General features: G+C 40.0%; 1 protein-coding gene across 2 annotated transcripts in view; it reads right to left on the reverse strand.

The window, feature by feature from the left end:
- Window positions 1-20,245, reverse strand: part of Garre1 (granule associated Rac and RHOG effector 1) — a 92,805-nt gene extending 72,560 nt beyond the window's left edge. For both annotated transcript variants that reach the window (XM_010631813.3, XM_010631812.3), the window contains exon 1: window positions 19,968-20,245. The gene's annotated coding sequence lies outside the window, so the exon portion shown is untranslated. The remainder of the gene's footprint in view (window positions 1-19,967) is intronic.
- Between the last annotated feature and the right edge of the window lie 271 nt (window positions 20,246-20,516).

The raw sequence follows: 20,516 nt of genomic DNA on the forward strand, positions 1-20,516 counted from the left end.
ACCCTTGGTTCAATCCCCAGCACTGGGGGAAAAAAAGGTAACATGGGGAAAGCAGAGATGATCATCTTCACTTCCAAACCCACAGCCAAGTAACAGTATCATTAAGGAACATCCTCTCAAGATAAGGCTTGATGTGGATGAAGGCTTCTCTGGGAAGCCTGTCCTTTATTAAAATCTGTCTTTCACATCTTCCATTTTACACACACACACACACACACACACACACACACACACACACGTTCCCCTTCATTTCTGTAGTCAAATATACATTTCTGTTCTCTTTCCTTCCCCCAACCCTCCCTCTTTTTCCTTTCCCTTCTTCCCTTCCTTTCTGTTACTAGGGACAGAAACGGGTCTTCACACTAAGCTACATTCCCAAACCTTTTTGTTTTTATTTTCTCTAAGCTGCTAAATTGCCCAGGCTGGGCTCAAACTTGCAATACTCCTGCCTCAGCCTCTCAGGGTGCTGGAATTACAGGTATGTGACACCAGACAAAGCTTATATTTCTGTTCTTTATACTCCCAGGTTTAAAATTTTAATTGACCTTGCAAAAATTGATGATCAAATACAGATGAACCCTCCAAAGACAAGGTGTCAAAAACCACCATGAAAGTATAGTCAAAATCATTACCTATCAGGAAAATGCAAATCAAAATCACAATGAGAGGGTCAGGGACTTAGCAGTGGTTCCACTTCCTGCCTCACAAGCGCAAGGACCCAAATTCAATCCCGGGTACAAAAAAAAAAAAAAAAAAAAAAAGAAAGAAAATCACAATGAGATATCACTTTATAACCTAAGATGGCAGGAATCAAAGGGATACACAGTATCACATACTGGCAAGAAGGTGGAGAAACTAGAATCCTCATAAACTGCTCAAGGAATGTAAAATAGTGCAAACACTTAGGTAAATAGCATGGCAATTCCTTAAATGATTAAACAGAACTACTATATAGTCAACCAATTCCACTTCTATGCACATGTCCAAGAGGAAGGAAAAACACACATCTACACAAAAATCTGCACAATAAATGTTCAGAGCATTATTCACAACAGCCCTAAACTGGAAACACTGTCTTATCAACTGACAAACGGATAAACAAAACATGGTATAACCAGGCAGTAGAATATTATTCAGGCTTAAAGAGGGCAGAAGTTCTGGTTCATGTAACGTGATGAATATCAAAATCATTATGGTAACTGAAAAAAAACCCAGATTAGACACATTCACTGAAAGATGAAGTAGACTGATGGTGAAGGGGGAGAGTAAGGAGTGGTTGCTGATGACTAGCGTTGTTTTTGTTTTTCTGGAGTGATGAAAATGTTCTGAAATTGATTGTGGTTAATGGTTTATCACTGTAAGCAAGCTAAAAACCACTGAATTAAACACTATAAAAAGTAAACTGCATGGTATGTGAATATTTAAATAAAGCTGTTATTAAAAATATACAAAGATGAACCACTCCACAAACAACTCCCTCTTAATAGGGAAACACACACACAAAATGTTCTTTTCTTTCCAACCCACAACAACGTTAACCCCAAATTTCTACCCTTGATAATGTGGAGACCCTACAGTAAATTATTTAGGCAGATTAGTGAAGTTATTGTCTATGAAGTTCAAAACCCAACCATTTCTATGTATTTAGTTCAGACTGACACAAACTATATTTAGAAATACACTCCAGAAAAATGCTTTGAAGAATTTTATTCTCAATATTCACAGATTTAAGGGCTGGGGATTTGGCTCAGTGGTTCCGCCACCTGACTCGCAAACTTAAGGGCCCAAGTTCAATCCCCAGCACCCCCCAAAAAACAAAAAAAACCCAAGTAAATAGCAGCTCAACATTCACAGATTTAAAATGTCCATCCAGGCAAGAGAAAAATGTCCAAAAGATTCATTCAGTCCTTTGTTCTGTGCCTCCTAAGAACTCTACTCTTTTAGGTCTCCTTATCTGTTACCACTTTAAAAGTGAAGCACTTCAACTGGCATTTAATATAAAAAGATGCAAGTTCTGCTAGTTCTCCTAGCTCTCCTCTCACCACTCTGGGCCATTCTTAGTTGCTTTAAGCCACTCATCCTTCAATGCTGTAGTTCCTCAGAGCTCTGTGCTGCACCTTCCCTGTTTCTAAGATCAACACAGCCTCCCTAGGAAGATTCCCAAGTCCATCTCTAGCCCAGATCTTCTTCCTGTGCTCCAGGACCCAGACTTGCAGCTGCCTAATGGTCAGGTCCCCAAATCAAATGTCCAAAACCAAGTCTCTCCAGTCTTCAGTGTTTCTTCCCTGTCTTGGGGAATGACACCACCATCCACCTTCTTGAACACGAAAACATCTGGGAGTTAGCCTCCCCTTCTCACTCTCCCTCACATCCAACTAATCATTTAGTCTTACCCTTTTCTTCTTTTGAGACAGAGTCTCACTAAACTGCCCAGGCTGAGCTCAAACCTGCAATTCTCTAGCCTCAGTCCCCTGAAGTGCTGGGATTAAAGTTGTGTGCCACTGCACCCAGCTCCATCTTAGTAGTGCTCCAGTCTTTCTCCTATCCTCACTGCTATACCAAAGCTTAAATCATCTTCACCTTCCTCCTGCCTGAATTACATAGGCACCTCCTGAGTGGTTTTCCAAATAGCTGCTCTCCTCTGCTTCCTGTGAGATTGTTCTACGAGCCAATCTGATCATGTTACTCTCCTGATTGAGAACTTTGATAGCTTCCATTACCTTTACCAACCTTCTCACACTCCCCCATTACCCAACATCACTCACTTCTTCCATGTGCCACCTTCCATCTCACCACTTGTCCATCCCCTTCATCTGGGAAGCTCTCTTGCTTACATTCACATCTCCAGATGTCTAACTTAGAAATCAATTCCACTGAAAAGCGACTATGACAAAGAATGAGCTAGAGGCCCTTCCATGTGCTACCATAACACCCTGTTTTTAGCTGTCTTGGCACTGACTTGGCTGTACTGTAACACACTGTATCACAACGGCCAGTTCCTCAGTGTTTCCTTCCCACCTCTCTGACACCTGATCACTGAGCTCACTCAAAATACTCGAAAGTGCTAAGCACATTGTAAACATTCAACACTGAATGAATGGTTACCCCATTCTTGGTATTTATTTAGTGGCTATTTCTGTAGCATTCAATCAGCTCACTGCTGCCATACTCAAAGGCAGTAATGCGGTGCTGGAAATAAAGTTCTGCTATGGGGTGGGGGAGAGCTATTGATGACATGCCATGGCCAAGTATTCCTAAACAAAACAGACCATTTCTTAAGTGTCTATAATCTGTCAAGCATTACAATTGGAGTTTTAAATAAAATTAGAACCCTAAAATAAAAACAGCAGACATTAACCAAATGTGCACTAAGTGACAGGTAATGTCCCATCCACTTTACATGTCCTGTCTAGTACAATCCTCACAATGACCCTATGCACTAGCTGACACACCTGAAGAGGTTTCACCTGGCTAAGGGAGCTTGGTTTGGGGCCTGGTAGTCTGATGCCAGCAGCTGAGTTCTCCATTACTGCTCTATTCCACCTCTGTCAAGCACATGCATTTAGACCATTACATTCATTTTATTACTCTTCAGAGATAGTCTAAAGATACAGGCTTCCTGGAATTAGCAGGAGATGGGCAGAAGCAATGAAAAGTGATCTTCAGAAGGTCATAATCTGTATTAATTGGTGACAATTCCCAAATTCAACTTGCTAAAAAAGACTCCACCCCACTTCTGGGACTACATCATAAGACATCTCCTCAGATTCTACAAATTTTGCCATGTTACTCTTCCATTCCCTGCTCTTTCTGCTGTATTTACTGTCCTGTTCCCTTTCCTTTCCATCCTGCAGTCCTGTTCATCACAGTGCTGCTCTACAGCAATTCCTCCATAAATGTTAGCTACTAACAACTGGGGATACAATCCCCAATCCTTCTCATTCCTTCTTTCACACCTGCACTGCTCAGCTTAAAAGGAACTAGCCTTCCACAGCAAGCAATATGAAGGCGCAGAAGCTGAAGAGAACAGATACATACACATTTTTGGGGGTGTGGGGAAAGTGGCTTATAGAAGCCAAGACCTCACACTTACCTGACACGCACTCTACCACTGAGCTACAAACCCAATCCCAGGCACAGAAGCTGAGAGAAATGGCTTCTATGAGGACCAGAAGTCAGGATCCATTTCTTTCCACACAAGGACAGAGAAAGTATACATGAACTCTGGCTGATAAAGAATAGCAAAATCCAAGGAGCAAACCAAGAATGCATGAGAATATCAGATACTAGAATAGAAACAAATGGTTTCAGGGCCCAGGATGTAGCTCAGTGGTGCCTCCACCTGCCTCACAAGCGCAAGGTCCTGAGTTCTACCCCTGGTACCAAAAAAGAAACAAATAGCTCCAATCTTAGGAAACCATTCTTCTTTATTCCAATTTACCAAATTAATAATTCAGCATTCAATCCTAACATGGTGGTTCTCAACACACAAGGAACAGTATAATTTTGTTTCCCAATACGTAGCAATGTCAGGAGACATTTTGGTTGTCACAACTGGGGAAATGCTAGTGGCATCTAGTGGGCAGAGGCCAGAAATGCACCCATAGAATGAACTTTCTACCCCAAAATGTCAATAGTGCCACTAATGAGAAACTCTGATGAGCAAATGTTTTGAGCACCTTCTAATTCAGTTACCTACGCATAAAAAGTTATAGTATTCTTTCTGGCAAGATGCTACAAAACACCCCTACAAGTTCATAAGTTAGTAAGAGTTGGAAAAATAGATGAATACAAAGTGGTTTAGAAGACAAATACCGTGGGTTCTGAGGGCTGAAGTCCTTGTTAGAGATCTCAGAAGAGACAGGGCTCCTCAGTGCACTTTAAGCCTGCCAGTTAAGATTCCCTGTTAGTGCAAAGAATCTGCCTTCCGAGACTTACCTGCAGCAAATCTCATCTCTTCAACCTACCCTCTGCTCCTGCCTAAACTGTTCACGCATGATCATACCTGGGCCACAGGGGTACAACATCCATCTGTACTGTCACTGCTGAACAAAAGCCTTCACTTGCCTTGTTAAAGTTCTGACCTCCAACTGAGTAGTAACCACCACACTAAGCCAAGGAGGACATGACATCATTTTAAACCAATTATGAAATGTCCCTGACTCCTAGAGGAAGAAGGCAGTGAAAAGACAAAAGTGGAAAATGTTGTAATGGCTCAGTCTGTTAGGCCTTATCCTCTGCCACCTAAAATCAGTGCTTAGCAGTAGCCAGTCAGGAACCACCTTGTTTCCTGTGCAACTATGGTAAAAATAGGAAGTAGGGGAGGAAGTTCACAAAGCAGAAACAAAAGTAATCACTGCCTGCTTCCTGAACACAAATCACTGAGCAGGGAGGGTGTCATTAAAACATCAAAATGGAAAAGCAGGCATGGAGAGCCAAGCCCAGAGGAAAGGAAGTGACTCTTCTGGATCCAACAAACCCAGACTATTTATGCACCTGGGAGAATGACCTAAAAGAAAAACTGGGCAAACTAGATACCAGTCTATTACACAGAAATAGCTTCCAAGGAATTAATGCTAAAGTATATTAATTTAAAGATGCATGCCGGGTGTGGTGGCACATGCCTGTAATTCCAGCACTTGGAAACAAGAGGCAGGAGAACTGCCAAAAGTTTGAAGCCAGGCTGGGCTACTAAATTCAAGGCTAGCTTGCACTATAAAGCGAGACCCTGTCTCAACAAAGCAAAATAGACATACAAAAACTACTGAAATGTTAGCCCTACCACCATAAAAAATATCAACAAAAAAGTTCTAGAAAGGCTAACATTAACACTGCCACCACCACCACAAAGAATCAGCCACTAAAACTGTTTAAGTCTGGGTATAATGGCGCATGCCTGTCATCCTAGCTGCTTGTGAAGCTAAGGCTGGAAGACTGCAGGTTGGAGCCCAGCCTGGGCAACTTTACATGACCCTTACTCAAAATAAGGGACTAAGGATGCTGCTCAGTGATAGATCACTGCCCAATGTGTACTTGTGTAAACACCTAGAACCACCTAAATGATTGTTAAAACAAAAAATTATTAAATAATTAATCAGTCGACACAATCTACATCCGTGTTATTCTATACTGAATTATAAAAACTCAAGTAGATAGAAAAAAATCTAAATAAAAATTCTACTAAAAAAAAGAGAGTACAATAAATAAAGAATTAATCCTGGTAAAAAGTAAAATAAATAAATAAATAAATAAAATTTCTACTCAATAACAGAATCTATGGCACAGGTACAAAAACAGAAGTGGGATAAACAGAACAAAAGAGAAGGAACAGAAACCCCAGACACATTCAACTATTTGATTTTCCACAAAGGGGCCAAAAACATACACTGGAGGAAAGACAGCCTCTTTATTAAAGGTGCAGACCTGGGCACGGTGGAGCAAGCCTATAATCCCAGCACAGGAGGAAGCTGAAGAAAAAGGATCACAAGTTCAAGGCCAGCCTGAGCTATGTAGTAGGACCATCTCAAAACCAAACCGAACCGAATCAAACCAAATAAATGATGCTAGGGAAGTTGGATATCCACCTGCAGAAGATAAGAGTCTAGGTCCATATATCTAACCATGTACTAAGCTAAAATCAAGATGGATCGAAGCTCTAAATGTTAAAACAGAAACACTTTATCTGCTGGAAGGTAAAACAGGTAAGACTCTTGAAGACACAGGCATAGGCAAGGACTTTAGAGCAGAACCTCAAAGCCACAGAAAAAATACTGAGAATTAACAAATGGGGTTATATTAAAATAAAAAGCTTCTGCACATCAAAGGAAACAACCTATAAAATGGGAAAAAACTTTGCAACTATTCCTCAAAGGACTAACATCTAGAATATATAAAAAACTAAAAAACAAAAACAAAAACAAAAAACAAGACCCCTCCAAAAAGAAAAGACCCAATTAAAAAAACAGGCAACGGAAATGAATGGACACTTGTCACAAGTGCAGATGAAGAAAAAAATTTTAAAAATAAGAAGTGCAGATGGCCAATAAAAGCATGAAAAAATGGTCAACATCGCTGGCAGTTACAGAAATGCAAATTAGAACAACACTGAGATAGCATCTTACTCCAGAAAAGATGGCCATCATCAAGAAATCAAATAATAAATGCTGGTGAGGCTGCAGGGGTAAAAGGAACCCTTCTACATTATCAGTGGGAATGTAAACTAGTATAAACACTATGAAATCAGTATGCCAAGTTTAAAAAAAACTAAAAAAATTTCATTCAACCCAGCTAGCCCCCTTCTAGGAATTATCCTGAAAGAGGTAAAGTCATAATACTACAGGCATATCCATTTTTTTTTTTTTTTTTTTGGTGTACCAGGGCTTGAACTCAGAACCTTGCACTTGCCAGGCAGGCACACTGCCACTGAGCTACATCCCCAGGCTGCATACTCATGTTTATAGCAGCACAATTTGTAATAGCTAAGTCTTGGAAATAGCCTATATGGCCTTCAACAGATGAAAAAAGAAAATGTAGTATTTATACACAATGGAGTATTACTCTGCCATAAAAGATACACCTGAGACATTTGTAGGTAAATGAATGCATCTTAAGACCATAATGGTAACAGAAATAAATCAGACTCAAAAGTTTAAATATCACATAATTTGTCTTACATGACAAAACCAAACTATAAATAAAGAGCAAAATAAAAGATAAATAATAGTAACTAGGGAGATCTTTTTCAATGGACAGGGGTACAAGAGATGGAGGAGTGAAGAGAAGGAAGGGAAAAAGGATTAAAACATAAGAATAAAAAATGGAAATAAAGTTTTTTTCAAATGGGAAGGGGATCAAGAGTTGGAGGGATCAAGGAAAGTTGGGGAAAGAAGGGAACAAAAAAAGAATTTAAGATGTATTATGTAGGACTGGGGATTTAGCTCAGTGGTACCACACCTGCCTCACAAGCCAAAGGTCCCGAGTTCAATTCCAGGTACAGGGCTGGGGTGGGGGTTGAAGGGTGGGGTGTTATGTAAATGTACAAATTCCTCACAATAAATGTAACCATCATGTAGGCAAAGACTTCATAAACAAAACCCTGACCCTATGGGAAATACAACAAAGAATAGCAACTGGGAGTTTATATTATTTGTTTGTGTTTTTTGTTGTTTTTTTTTAGTACCGAGGATCAAACTCAGGTCATTGTGCTTGCAAGGCAGGCCACCAAACTGCTGAGCTAAATCCCCGGCCTGGACCTCATATTATTAAAAAGCTTTTACACAGCAAAAGGAATCACAAACAAGAGTGAAAACACAACCCAGAATGGAAAAAAATTTTTAGCCAGTGGCTCCTCAGACAAAGGACTATTATCTAGAACATATAAAGAATTGAAAAAAACCAGCCCCGGCTCAAATTTAAAAGACCCAGTCCAAAAATGGGCACCTGAGATACACTTCTCAGAAGTAGAAACAGCAAGTAAATACATTAAAAAAATGTTCAATGTCACTGGTTACTGAAGAGATGGAAATTAAAATAATGCTGAGATTCCACCTCATTCAAGAAAGAATGGCTGTTATCAAGAAATCAACCAACAACAAATGCTGGTGTGGCAGTGGGGAAAAAGGAAACTTCTCCACTGTTGGTGAGAGTACAGATGGCGCAGCCACTGTGGAAATGAGTGTGGTGATTCCTCAAAAAACTAGAATTAGGTGCAGGGATGCAGCTCAGTAGTGCTGTGCCTGCATGGAAAGCACAAGGTCTTGAGTTGATCCCTGGTAAGGGTGTGGGGGAGGGGACAAAAAAACCAAACTAGAATTAGAGGTCCCATTTGACTCACCTTTTGGTATCTTCCCCAAAGAATTAAAAGCATCATGCCACAGCAATATATGCATACCCATGTTTATAGAGGCACAGTTTGAAATAGCTAAATCTTGGAAACAACCCAAACGCCCATGAACCAATGAATGGATAAAAAAAGATGTGGTATTTATATACTATTCAGCCATAAAGAAGGATAAACTGGAGATACTTCTAGCTAAATGGATTTACTTTGAGACCATAATCTTTTTTTTTTTAAGTACTGGGGATCGAACTCGGGTCCTTGCACTTTCAAGGCAGGCAGCGGAACCACTGAGCTAAATCCCCAACCCTTGAGACCATAATCTTTAGTGAAATAAATTGCACACACATGTGTAACCATGTGTCTCTCTAGTGTGAAAAACTGAAAGTGTAAATAAGGACCAAAATCAGGCCAGGGATTTGGCTCAGTGGTTCTACCACCTGCCTCTCAAGTGCAAGGGTCTGAGTTTGAAACCTGGTACCAAAAAAAAAAGGACCAAATGTATAACAGACGAGATCAGGTATGTTCATGGTGGTAAGGCCATAGACCCAAAATGTATAACAGATATTGTGAAATAGAATAAATTGTTCAAAATTATACCAAGTAGCCGGATGTGATGGCGCACGCCTGTTATCCCAGCACTTGGGATGCTGAAGCAGGAGGATCACTGGAAGTTTGAGACCAGCCTGGGCTACATAGGGAGTTCCAGGTCAGTCTCAACTACATAGTGAGATCCTATCTCGAAAAAGAAAACAACAACAACAACAAAATTTATACCAAGTATAAGATACTGTTAATAATTGAAATGTTTTATGCAAAAAAGGCATAGTATTATTAGGATATAAATTAAGACACAGATTAGCAAATGAAAATATATTCTTTTAAGATAACGGTATTTGCCATTGTCATTCTCTAATTTTTTTTCTTTTTTTTTTGAGACATGGTCTGTGTGGTCCAGGCTGGCCCTGAACTCACTATGTATCCCAGGGCTGGCCTCAAACTAATGGCAATCCTCCTGCCTTAGCCTCTTAAATGCTGGGATTACAGGCATGCACCACCACACCCAGCCTCTAATTATTTTTGTTAACGAAAAATTTTCATAGAACTGCCATATGGGATCAAACTCAGGACCTTGTGGTAATGAGGCACATGTGGTGCCACTGAGCTAAATCCCCAGCCTTTTTTATATTTTCTTTATTAATACCTACTGGTATGAATTAAAAATAGAAACCTTATTATGTACTTACTACAAAACATGCATTAATAACAATGCAAAATTTAAAAATTATAGAGGGCCAGGGATTTAGCTCAGTGGTGCCACTGCCTGCCTTGCAAGTACAAGGTCCTGAGTTCGATCGCCAGTACCAAAAAAAAAAAAAAAAAATTAGATATAGCTGGGCATGGTGGCGTATGTGAGTAATCTCAGCACATGGGAGCCCAAGACTGGAGGATCGCCATGAGTTTAAGGCCAGCCTGGACTACACAGTGAGACGCCGTTTCAAAAAAAAAAAAAAATTACAAAAAAAATAAATAATAATAATAATGGCAGACTCTATCATAGTTAAAAGATGCTGGCTAGGCATGTAGCTCAAAAGTAGAATACTTACCTAGCATGCACTGAGCCCTGGGTTCATTTTGAACAAAATAGAAAAGAACAAAGGTGCTTTCCTTCCACTGACACACGTCAGCCCTGTGAGCTACGTCTGACCCCTCTAAGCACCTGGAGGCTGTGGTGAACTGGACAGACATGGCACCTACTTTCAAGGAAATATCAGTTTAATGGGGGAAGATGACAAACTACCTGCACATGGCGACACTTGACTGCTTCTGACACTGACATTTCCTCTATAACATTTTATTACCACAAAATATGGTGTTTTTTTACAAAACCAAAGAAAGTTATCATTAGTGGTTCTGAGAAGCTTTTACATTTGGTAATCTACAAATAACTGATCATTTCATTTACACAGAAGAAAAACTTTTCTAACCACAAAGTCAACAGAGCTGAAATTCATTTTCAAAATAACATAGGCTTAAAAAAAAAAAAAAGCCAAAAAAAAGTTACTGAAGAAAAAAAAAAAGCCAAAAAAAAGTTACTGAAGAAAAAAAAAAAGCCACGGCTGCATGTGGTAGTGCTTGCCTATAATCCCAGCACTTGGGAGGCTGAGGCAGGAGGACCACTGCAAGTTCAAGGCCAGCCTGGGTTACATACTAAAGGCTAGCCTGAACTACACAGCAAGACCCTTTCTTAAATAATAATAATTTTTAAAAAGCAGAATATGTTAAACAGTCATATAGACAACAGGCTTAACTGTTTAAACTGGGGTTTTTTTATGTGTATGGGTATGGGTGAGGAAAAGAAAGATTAAAGCCTATTTTCTTTCTCTTTTTGCACTACAAAGCATGATCCGGTCTCAAAAAAAAAATCTAATCTGAGTATATGGAAACAACAAATTCAGTTTCTCCTATGCTCTTTAAACAATGCACTCTAACTGTGTGGGAAATGTTCTCAACAAATCAAGAAGCAGGTCTGCAGATTTTTCAACAGCCATCACCTGACTACCTTCAAGTTCACTTCTGATATTATCTACCTAGAAATACTGTCAGATTCCACAGGTGCAAGGTTCAGTCCCACAAGACTGTATCCCACTTCTGATGCCAACAGAAACTCGAGGTTGTTTTTTTTTTTGGTACCAGGGGTGGAACTTTGGACCTTGCACTTGCTAGACAGGTGGTGGAATTATCTATGTTTCTGATGGATGATCAACTATAAATCAGGGTGTTCAGAAACCCTTCCTTGAATTTGATTAATTTGCTAGAGCAGCTCACAGAAATAATAAAAACAATTTACATTTACCAGTTTTTTGTAAAAGACATTACAAAAGATAGACTGGGAGATGTGGCACAAGGCAGGCGGGAAGGAGTCCAGAGTTTCCCAGCCCTCTCCATACTATTTAGTCTCCAAGAACCTCTATGAGTTCGGCTACACAGATGCTCTCTGAACGCTGTCCTGCTAGGTTTTTATGGAGGTTTCATCACAAAGGCTGCCTGACTAAATCACTGGCCACTAGCGATCAACCTAATGGTCAGCCTCTCTCCCCTTCCCAGAGGCTGCAGGGCTGCAGCTGACAGCCCTTATTTACTAATGCTGCCATCATTTTTCAGGTGACCAGCTCCCATCCTGAAGCTAAGGGCAGTTAGTTTATTAGCATAAAAAAGACATTTTATTACCTTACAGGTTACAAAAATTTTAGAAGTTTTATGCCAAGAAACAGAGAAGTCCAAGTAAAGTACTGTATTTCACAATATCACATCCGAAATAAGTTTGAAAACTTATAAAAGAAAACTGGACTAGTTAAAAACTAACTGTAGCCAGGAATTTAGCTCAGTGGTTCCGCCATCTGCTCCCAAGCTCAAGGTCTCGAGTTCAATCCCTGGTACCGAAAACAAAAAAACTGGAAAAAAAAAAAAAAATCCAAACCACCAACAATGTATCCATTTAAAAAGTTATTTTTAAAAAACTTAAAAGTTCTGTACTGCCATTTATAACTCTGCACTGTGGAACCTATCCAAAATTAACCTCAAAAGGGGTTATCCAGAAACTTATATACAAATGGGCAAATCAAACTGTAATTTGGAAATTATTTCTTACTATGGAGAGGAATTATATGTTTAAATTTTAGATATAATTTCTGAAAAACTAAGGCACCAATTTTATCAATGGACAATTATAGCAGTTCCCTCCTCCAAGCTGGGAATGGTGACTAGAATTTTTTTTTTTTTTGTACCAGGGATCAAACTTGGGACCTTTTGAGGCAGGCAGCAGCACCACTGAGCTAAATCTCTGGCCCTTAATGACTCCAATTTTTAAAAAATATAAAAATACCGTTTATTAATTTTGCCTTTTTTGTGAGCGACAGGGAATAACTTCAACTTTGAACACCCAGCAAGCCCTCCCCAGCCATCAAAAATCCAGCAAGCCAGAGTTACGGTAGAGAGCCATTCTTCCACACAAATATTTCAGCAGGTCAGACATTTAGAAATGTGCTAACTTTATGGGCCTCCTCACTATCCATCCCGAGGCAGAGAAGCCAGCATCAGAGTGGTTTACCTCCAATCTGGCTTCCAGACCTGCCCCTTACCCAAACCTAGAGCCTTCATACACTCACATACTTTACTGAGGTCCTACTATGTGTACAATAGCACTGTTCCACACATTGAGGATGCTGTGGTATGGCGCTAATGGGGGACAAAAAGGAGAAAATGCTGAGGCCCATATCTTTTAGATACAATGCTCCAATACAAAGAAGCTTCAGTGGAAACCAGGCACTTGCTAGAATACAATAGTTAATTGGTATGGTCTAGGAGTTGGGCTGAATAAATGTAAATTACTGTTCTCAGCATTAGCTGAGTGATGGCACTTACTAAGTAACTAACTCATGACCTTAAGCAAGTAAACTGAATTCTTATTTGGCTTTATTTAGTACTATGGTGAAGATTAAGTCCATAAAGCATAGCATTTGGCACATCCTGAGTCTCAGTAAATGGAAGCTACCACTCTGAAAGAGGCCATGGATTAGTCAGAAGGTAGCACTTTATCTTCCACTGCAATTCTTCAATCTGGTCACCTGCTAGTCACAAAAGCCCACTCACCTCCCCATACAGTATAGTTACAACTTTCAGGAAACAACTTACCTTCCTGCAGCTCTGTCCCCAACTCCCAAAGTCCAGGCAACAAACTAAAGTGATACCCTATGTGCTCCACAGGTAATGGAGCTCATGGCTCTTCCCATTTCCCTGCCCTCTACTCTCTTTTTCAGCCCCAAGATGAGGAAGAATGAGGTGGACAGAGCTGAGAAGGGAGATCAACTTCCTTGAATTAAAAGTACAGGCCAATGTTACATAAGCACACGGATGTACTGCATTCTCTCCCACCTTGAGACCTAAAGACAGTACAGGCCCTTGTGAGCTGATGAGGGCCTACTTTTGCCTCTCCCTGTCTAGGCCACCACAGCCTGGAGCACCCAAGTCTGGGAACCAAGCCAGCTTTCATCCACTGGGGTTCCCATGGGTGCATCTCTGCCTCAGGGGAGTCAGGTATTCCAGGATCCTTGGCCATCATTACTGTCTCACTAGTACCTAACCCCTAAATTATTTTTAAAAAGAAAATTCATTTTCAGGTAATAGCAAGCTGTAATGCCACAATCAAACAGCTTCCCATTATGAGTTTTGACAACTGTCAAGTTGAAAAAGCTCCTATTGGCCGGTGATTTAGCTCAGTGGTTCTACTGCCTGCCTTGCAAGTGCAAGGTCCCAAGTTTGATCGCTGGTACCAAAAAAAAAAAAAAAAAAAAAAAAAAAAAAAAAAAAAAAAAAAAAAAAAAAAAAAGAAAAAAAAAAAAAAAAAAAAAAAAAAAAAGAAAGAAAAGAAAGAAAAGAAAAGAAAAGAAAAGAAAAGAAAAGAAAAGAAAAGAAAAGAAAAGAAAAGAAAAGAAAAGAAAAGAAAAGAAAAAGCTCCTATCCTCCAGTGGCCCAGACACAAAGAACATAGTAAAAAAAGGTTTAAAAAAGATGGGGTGGATACTATATCTAGGAATGAATCTCAAAAAGACTCATAGTAAAGTAGAGGTCTACGACAAGAACACCGAGGCCGGGCGTGGTGGTGCACCCCTGTAATCGCAGCACTCGGGAGGCTGAGGCAGGAAGATTGCCGTGAGTTCGAGACCAGCCTGGGCTACATAGTGAGTTCCAGGTCAGACTCAACTACAAAGTGAGACCCTGTCTCAAAAAAAAAAAAAAAAGGCTTAGAGATATAGCTCAGTGTGTAGGCTCTGGGCTCTATCTCCACTATGGAGGGGAAAAAAACAAAACAAAACATGGACTGGCAGCACAGCCTGCAGCATCACCCCAGGAACAACTATACATGTTGTATCAGGGGGTTCATTATGTAAATTATACAGGATATCTTACAGCCATTTCAAAGATCAAGGAACAACCTGCCCATTTCATCACATCTAAGATGCCATCATTCATAAGTCACATCATCATCATCATCCTACACATGCTGAGAAAAGTCCTGCCATATGATAATGATATGCCACCACAGGACATACCCCAACTTCAAAGCTCTTTTCTGTTTCTGATTCCTCTGCCTCAGGCTGTCTGAGACACATCACCCTTGGAACAAGATCCTCTGTGTCCTGTGCCCTCATAGTCACTCACATTTAAGACTCGTTGTTAAGATGAAACCAGGTTGGCTGGGCCACTTAAGTTTCCCCAGAGCCTTTCCTGAGCTCCTGTAGCTTCTGCTGCTACTGCCTTTGTACATGTGTCTCTCAGATGAAATGTGAGCAACAAAGACATATACTGAACACACTGTGACACTACAGTATACGGTTCAAGGCCATAGCAACACAAAACACATTCTGGCCAAGAACTGTCCTAAGGGCTTTACAAATATTAACTCATTAAAACCTCACTGTACCCCCAGAAGATAGGCATTACTGTATCATTTCCTTCATTTTCAAATAGAATAAACTGGGATAGAGAGAAGTTCTGAACTTAGAGGTATGGTACATGACAGAGACATGTATTTCAAAATTTAATAATTTTAAAATTGAAAGCAGTATGCACAGTGAAAAACTTCATTCCATAAGACACAGTAAGCAAGAAAAAATGATCAATATAACAGTTTGGTTTTATGGGGCCTCACCCCAAAGACAACCACTGCTTCTTTTCTGTCATTCCAGAAACATTTTCCTGCACTTAGAAATCTACTTCATGTGTATCTGTTTCCTTTTTTCCTTCTTTTTTTCTTTTGTGTGTGGTACTGGGAGTCAGACCCAAGAGTTCTCTACCACTGAATTACATCCTCAGCCCTTTTTTATTTTGAGACAGAGTCTCACTAAGTTGCCCAGGTGAGGCTTGAACATGAGATCCTCCTGCCTCAGCCTCCCACGGTGCTGAGATTACAAGCATCACCACCACACCTAGCTTATATATTTCTCTTTTTTTGTAATAACACACCTTAAATAATGCACTGAATTTGACTCTTATCTACACTTATGTTTTTGTGTTTTATCTTCAGTATTTAGAACTGAACTGAACCACATACAATCCCAGTCTTTTTTATTTTGAGACAGGATCTTGCTAAGTCGTTGAATTGCTCAGGCTGGGATCCAACTTGTAATTCTCCTGCTTCAACTTCTCAAGAGTGCTGGGAGTACAAGCTCTTGACACTTTTCCCAGCTGCTAGGCTGTTTTTATTAAAATTCTATCATGTATGCATTTTTACATCTTAACCCAAGACTGTTTCATGAGGTGAGAAGATCTTGGTAGGACTTGTACCTCATCAGCAATAGTAATAGGATCACAGAAGCTTTTAATGTTGGACATGTTAGGACACATCTGTAATTCTAGCACTTGGGAGGCTGAAGCAGGAGGATCACCACAAGCTCCAGGCCAGTCCAGGCAACACAGTAAGTTCAAGGCCAGAATAAATTATGCAGACAGACCTTGTCTCAACAATACCCCTCTCCCAAAGAAAAGCATTTAAATGTACAAAAGACACTTGTAGCAGTGTACAGGCTGGATCAAGATGCAGGAAGACCTACCAGATTGTCACTTCGGTAACAGAAAGTACCTATATATCTTAGAGTTGTAGTGAGAACTAAAGAAAGTAATACACACAAACAGCACCAAACCTGCTTAGTACGGTGTGCCTAAGGGCTTAGTACAGTACCAAAAGTGTGGTTAGTGCTGTTAGATATTGTTATTAATTATATAACTCATGCTTGCTCACCTTTCATCTCTGTATGTCACCATTCTCTTAAGTGTCCTCTCCCCTTTCTGTGGAGCTATCTTCACTAATTTTTTCCCCGATACTTAGTTCAACAACAGCCTTCTCCAGGAAAATATTCCCTAACTTCCTGAAGTCATACAAGCTGGATTCCTGCACCAGCACTTTGGGAAAAGCCTATCCGCCGTACTTCCCACTGTTTAACAGCTGTGTTAGTACACCCAGGAGCAAGGAAGCAGTTTCAGAACTGATGATTTAGGCTATATAAGTTCAAGGTTGCCAGTTACCAAGCTTATAAAAACCACAAGAGCTAACACAGGAGCTGAGGATGTGGTAGAACCCTTGATTAGCTGGAGTGAGTCCCTAGGTTCCATCACCAGCACTGGGGTGGACGGGATGGGACGGGACACTAATACTTACTGGATATTTACCAGGTGCCAGGCGGCATGCTCAAAGCCTTCAAGGCAGTACTAAGAAAAAGGTGCTACTGGTATTCCCATTCTACAGATGAGAAGACGGAGATCATCCAGCATTTCGAGACCAGAATCTGACTCAAGCAGAGAGCGCTCAACCATTTGCATTCTCTTTTTGCCAAAAGATTTCCATGTACAGCCATGTTCTAACAAGAGGATGGAAGCTCAGGAAAGTAAAGACCTTTGTGGCTATTTCAGGTAAAGCAGACGCCCCACAGAGGAGTGCACACAGTTCCTCTGGTCAGATATACCACTTAACTCCTTGCTTCTGAATCCACCATCCCAACTTCCACAAATATCATCTCAACTCTCTCCTGGAAACACAAATCTTTCTTTGGAAGATACAAAATTAAGTTTAATCTTTCTGGCTACAACACATTCCAATCATGCCTTCCTGGGGTTATAGCTGGGTCAGTTTGGTTGAATTTAAAGTTTTCCCTGAAATTCTTCAAACTACATTTACAAAATGTCTCTTGGCTTATATTTTTTCTAGTAGATAGCTGATCTGTATTATCTTTAATTCCTAGATGATCACTCATTCATTCAACAAATACTTGTTTCCAGAACCCTGTATTCTAGGCCTAAAGATAAAAGCAGAGAACAAGACAGACAAGATTCCTGAAGTCTGGCATAACTTTTCTGGTGTCTCCTCTTCTAGGTACTTATGATACTTTATGGCAATTGTTTTTTGACTTTCTTTCTCAGCCTGTGCCTTTCAGTTTTATATTCTGATCTTCCAGTAAAGTAACTGACCCATACTGTAAGTACTTCACAAATGTCAGCTAACTGAATTCATAACTAAATTCACTGGCTCTCTCATCTTTCTCATTCAGAATAAGACCAGATTATATAAATTCCTCAGGAAAAAAAAAGGCACAAGCTGGACATGATGGCACATGCCTGTAACCCCAACACTCCGGGAGGCTGAGGCAAGGGGACTATAAGTTCAAGCCCAGCCTGGACAATTTAAGAGACTTAGCAAGACTTTCTCTCAAAATAAAATACACACACACACACACACACACACACACACACACACACACAAAAGGGCTCAGGATATAGCTTAACGTCCTAGGTTCAATTCCTAGTACTTGGGAGGGGGGCTCAAAGTCTAAGTCAAGGTGTAGAATACAAATGGTAAAAAATGGTTTCAGAAACATGAACCGGATGAGAGGAAAATAAATGACTTGTAAACAAGTCTGAGTTAGGAGCCAGAAATTGGAGGCAGGGGTGAGAGAGCAAGACGGTCCTCTACTCAGAATCCCATACTAGATCTGTGGGAAGCAAATATTAGGAGGAAGGGTTAAAAAGCATAAAGCTAGGCCTCCAAATGTTTCCAGGCTTCCCAGAAAATTAAGAACAAGTGAAAGAAGGAAAAAAAAAAAAAAAAAAAAAAAAAAAAAAAAAAAGACCAAGTGACGCAACAAAGACAAGTGAAATACACAGTCACAAGCCTGGACATGGTGGTATACTCCCGATCCCAGTAAGAGAGGCTGAGGCAGGAGAACCATGAGTTCCAGCTTGGGCTATATAGTGAGTTCTGGCTGGGAAACTTATCAGGACCCCGTCTCAAAATTTAAAAAACAAACAGTCACAAAGTTAAGAAAATGACCATAACAGCTCAAAAAAAAAAAAAAATCAAAAACAAGATTTGTTCATGTCAGGAAAAAGTCAAATATTTTGCAAAGGAAATGAGAAAGTTATAGGCACTGCATCTATCAACCAATAAGGGGACCCTCAACCCTCAAGAGGGCACTTTCAGTAGAGATAAGGATACATTTGAGGCCCAACTTTTGACACTACAGGCTCTCTGTGAACTTAGGCCGAGACATTGGCAATCTGCTTTTCTGTAACTCCAAAACAAACCAATTATATATTCAAACCAACATTCTTTGTCCACCTCGGAAGGTCATCATTTTCCACTAAGGACAAAGTCACAGGGAAAGGGAGAAAGCAAATCCCAACCCATGTGATGCTCCTGCCTGCTAATGCAGACAATTATTTTCTGAGATTTGGAAGATCCGCTGGACTTATAGCTATTGGTTGTTAAGTGTCCGTTTTTCAATAAAATAAGCATTCAGTAAAATTTTTACAAAATCATGTGTTACTTTTTTTTTTAAGGATGCTTAAAGCATGCCGTCTTCCAAAAATCCAGTGATAATTTTAGATTGAAAAAAACCTAGGCTTGCCAAGGGAATCTGAGAACTTTTCTATCTTGGTCTCCAATGCTAACCTACGTATTCGTGTGCAAAAATAGAGGAAGATTAGAATCTCAAATGCCAGACTGAAAAGTTGCCACAACAAACCTGAACTCTTCATATGGAGTTTGTTATCTTGTCAGCAAGAAAGCAAATGAAACAGCAATAAACTAAACTTTTTGCTTAAAATACATATTTTTTAAAATCTCAAACAGCGCTGGCTTGGCAGCACATATACTAAAAAATATCTCAAACAAAAAAACATTCCCTGGGCTTGTCAAGGGAAATGATAAAAAAAAGATACCACGAAAAGAAAATACTAATTTTTTAAGGTACATGAAACATCTGAGCAGAAACAAAATCTAAGTATCAAATTTGTAAGTCGCCCTTTACAAGCACATACTTAGAGCTTTAAATCTAAAATGAGATGAAAAAAGTCTGAGCAACTTTAATAAAATCAGTACAATTCACTAGTCACTTGGGAAATGTTTTATATCTCAAACCAAGAATAAATTTTAAGTAGATTAAATATATATAGTAAAAAAACACACATGAAATTATGAAAAACAAACATGACTGGAATTTTTTGCAACACTGGGACAGAGAAGAATTTTCCAAATATATTAACAAGAAAAAAAAACTTTTAAAAATACGAATGTTACCTTTGACCCCATTTGCATAACTGCTTATCGTGTGACAAACTGGAAACAAATTAAATGTTCGTATTAGGGCTTGGTTAGATTATGATATACGATGGTATACTATGAAGTCCATAAAAATGACAACATACATCTGTATTTACTGGTATCACCATAGAATGGTGGATGACTGTCATTTTTTCCCTTAGGTTTTCCCTACCGTCTTGACGGCTTCACAAGAAAAAGGATGAATTGCTTTTTATAATGGGGATAAAGAGCGGGAACGAGCTATTTTCAAACCGGGGGCTGCTTCAAACTTAGTGTTTTCCTGGCAAATTTCATAAGGAATATAAACATTCTTATCATGTCAACCAGGCATGCTTCTTTTCTCGCACCGCGCGGAGCAGGAAGACACACCCCTGACCCTGCGCTTGCCCCTCCGGTGTGGGTCTTTCCTTCTCAGTCCGGCCCTCCGGATCTCCACGGACCCTCCCCTGGACCCGCTGCGCCAACAGGCTCAGCAGGGCCGGAAAATCATGTTCCTCCGCAGCCCGGCGCGACCGGGAAGGTACG

The sequence above is a fragment of the Fukomys damarensis genome, unplaced genomic scaffold (genome assembly GCF_012274545.1).
Source record: "Fukomys damarensis isolate Sample0158 unplaced genomic scaffold, DMR_v1.0_HiC HiC_scaffold_19, whole genome shotgun sequence".
In the NCBI taxonomy this organism is placed as follows: domain Eukaryota; kingdom Metazoa; phylum Chordata; class Mammalia; order Rodentia; family Bathyergidae; genus Fukomys; species Fukomys damarensis.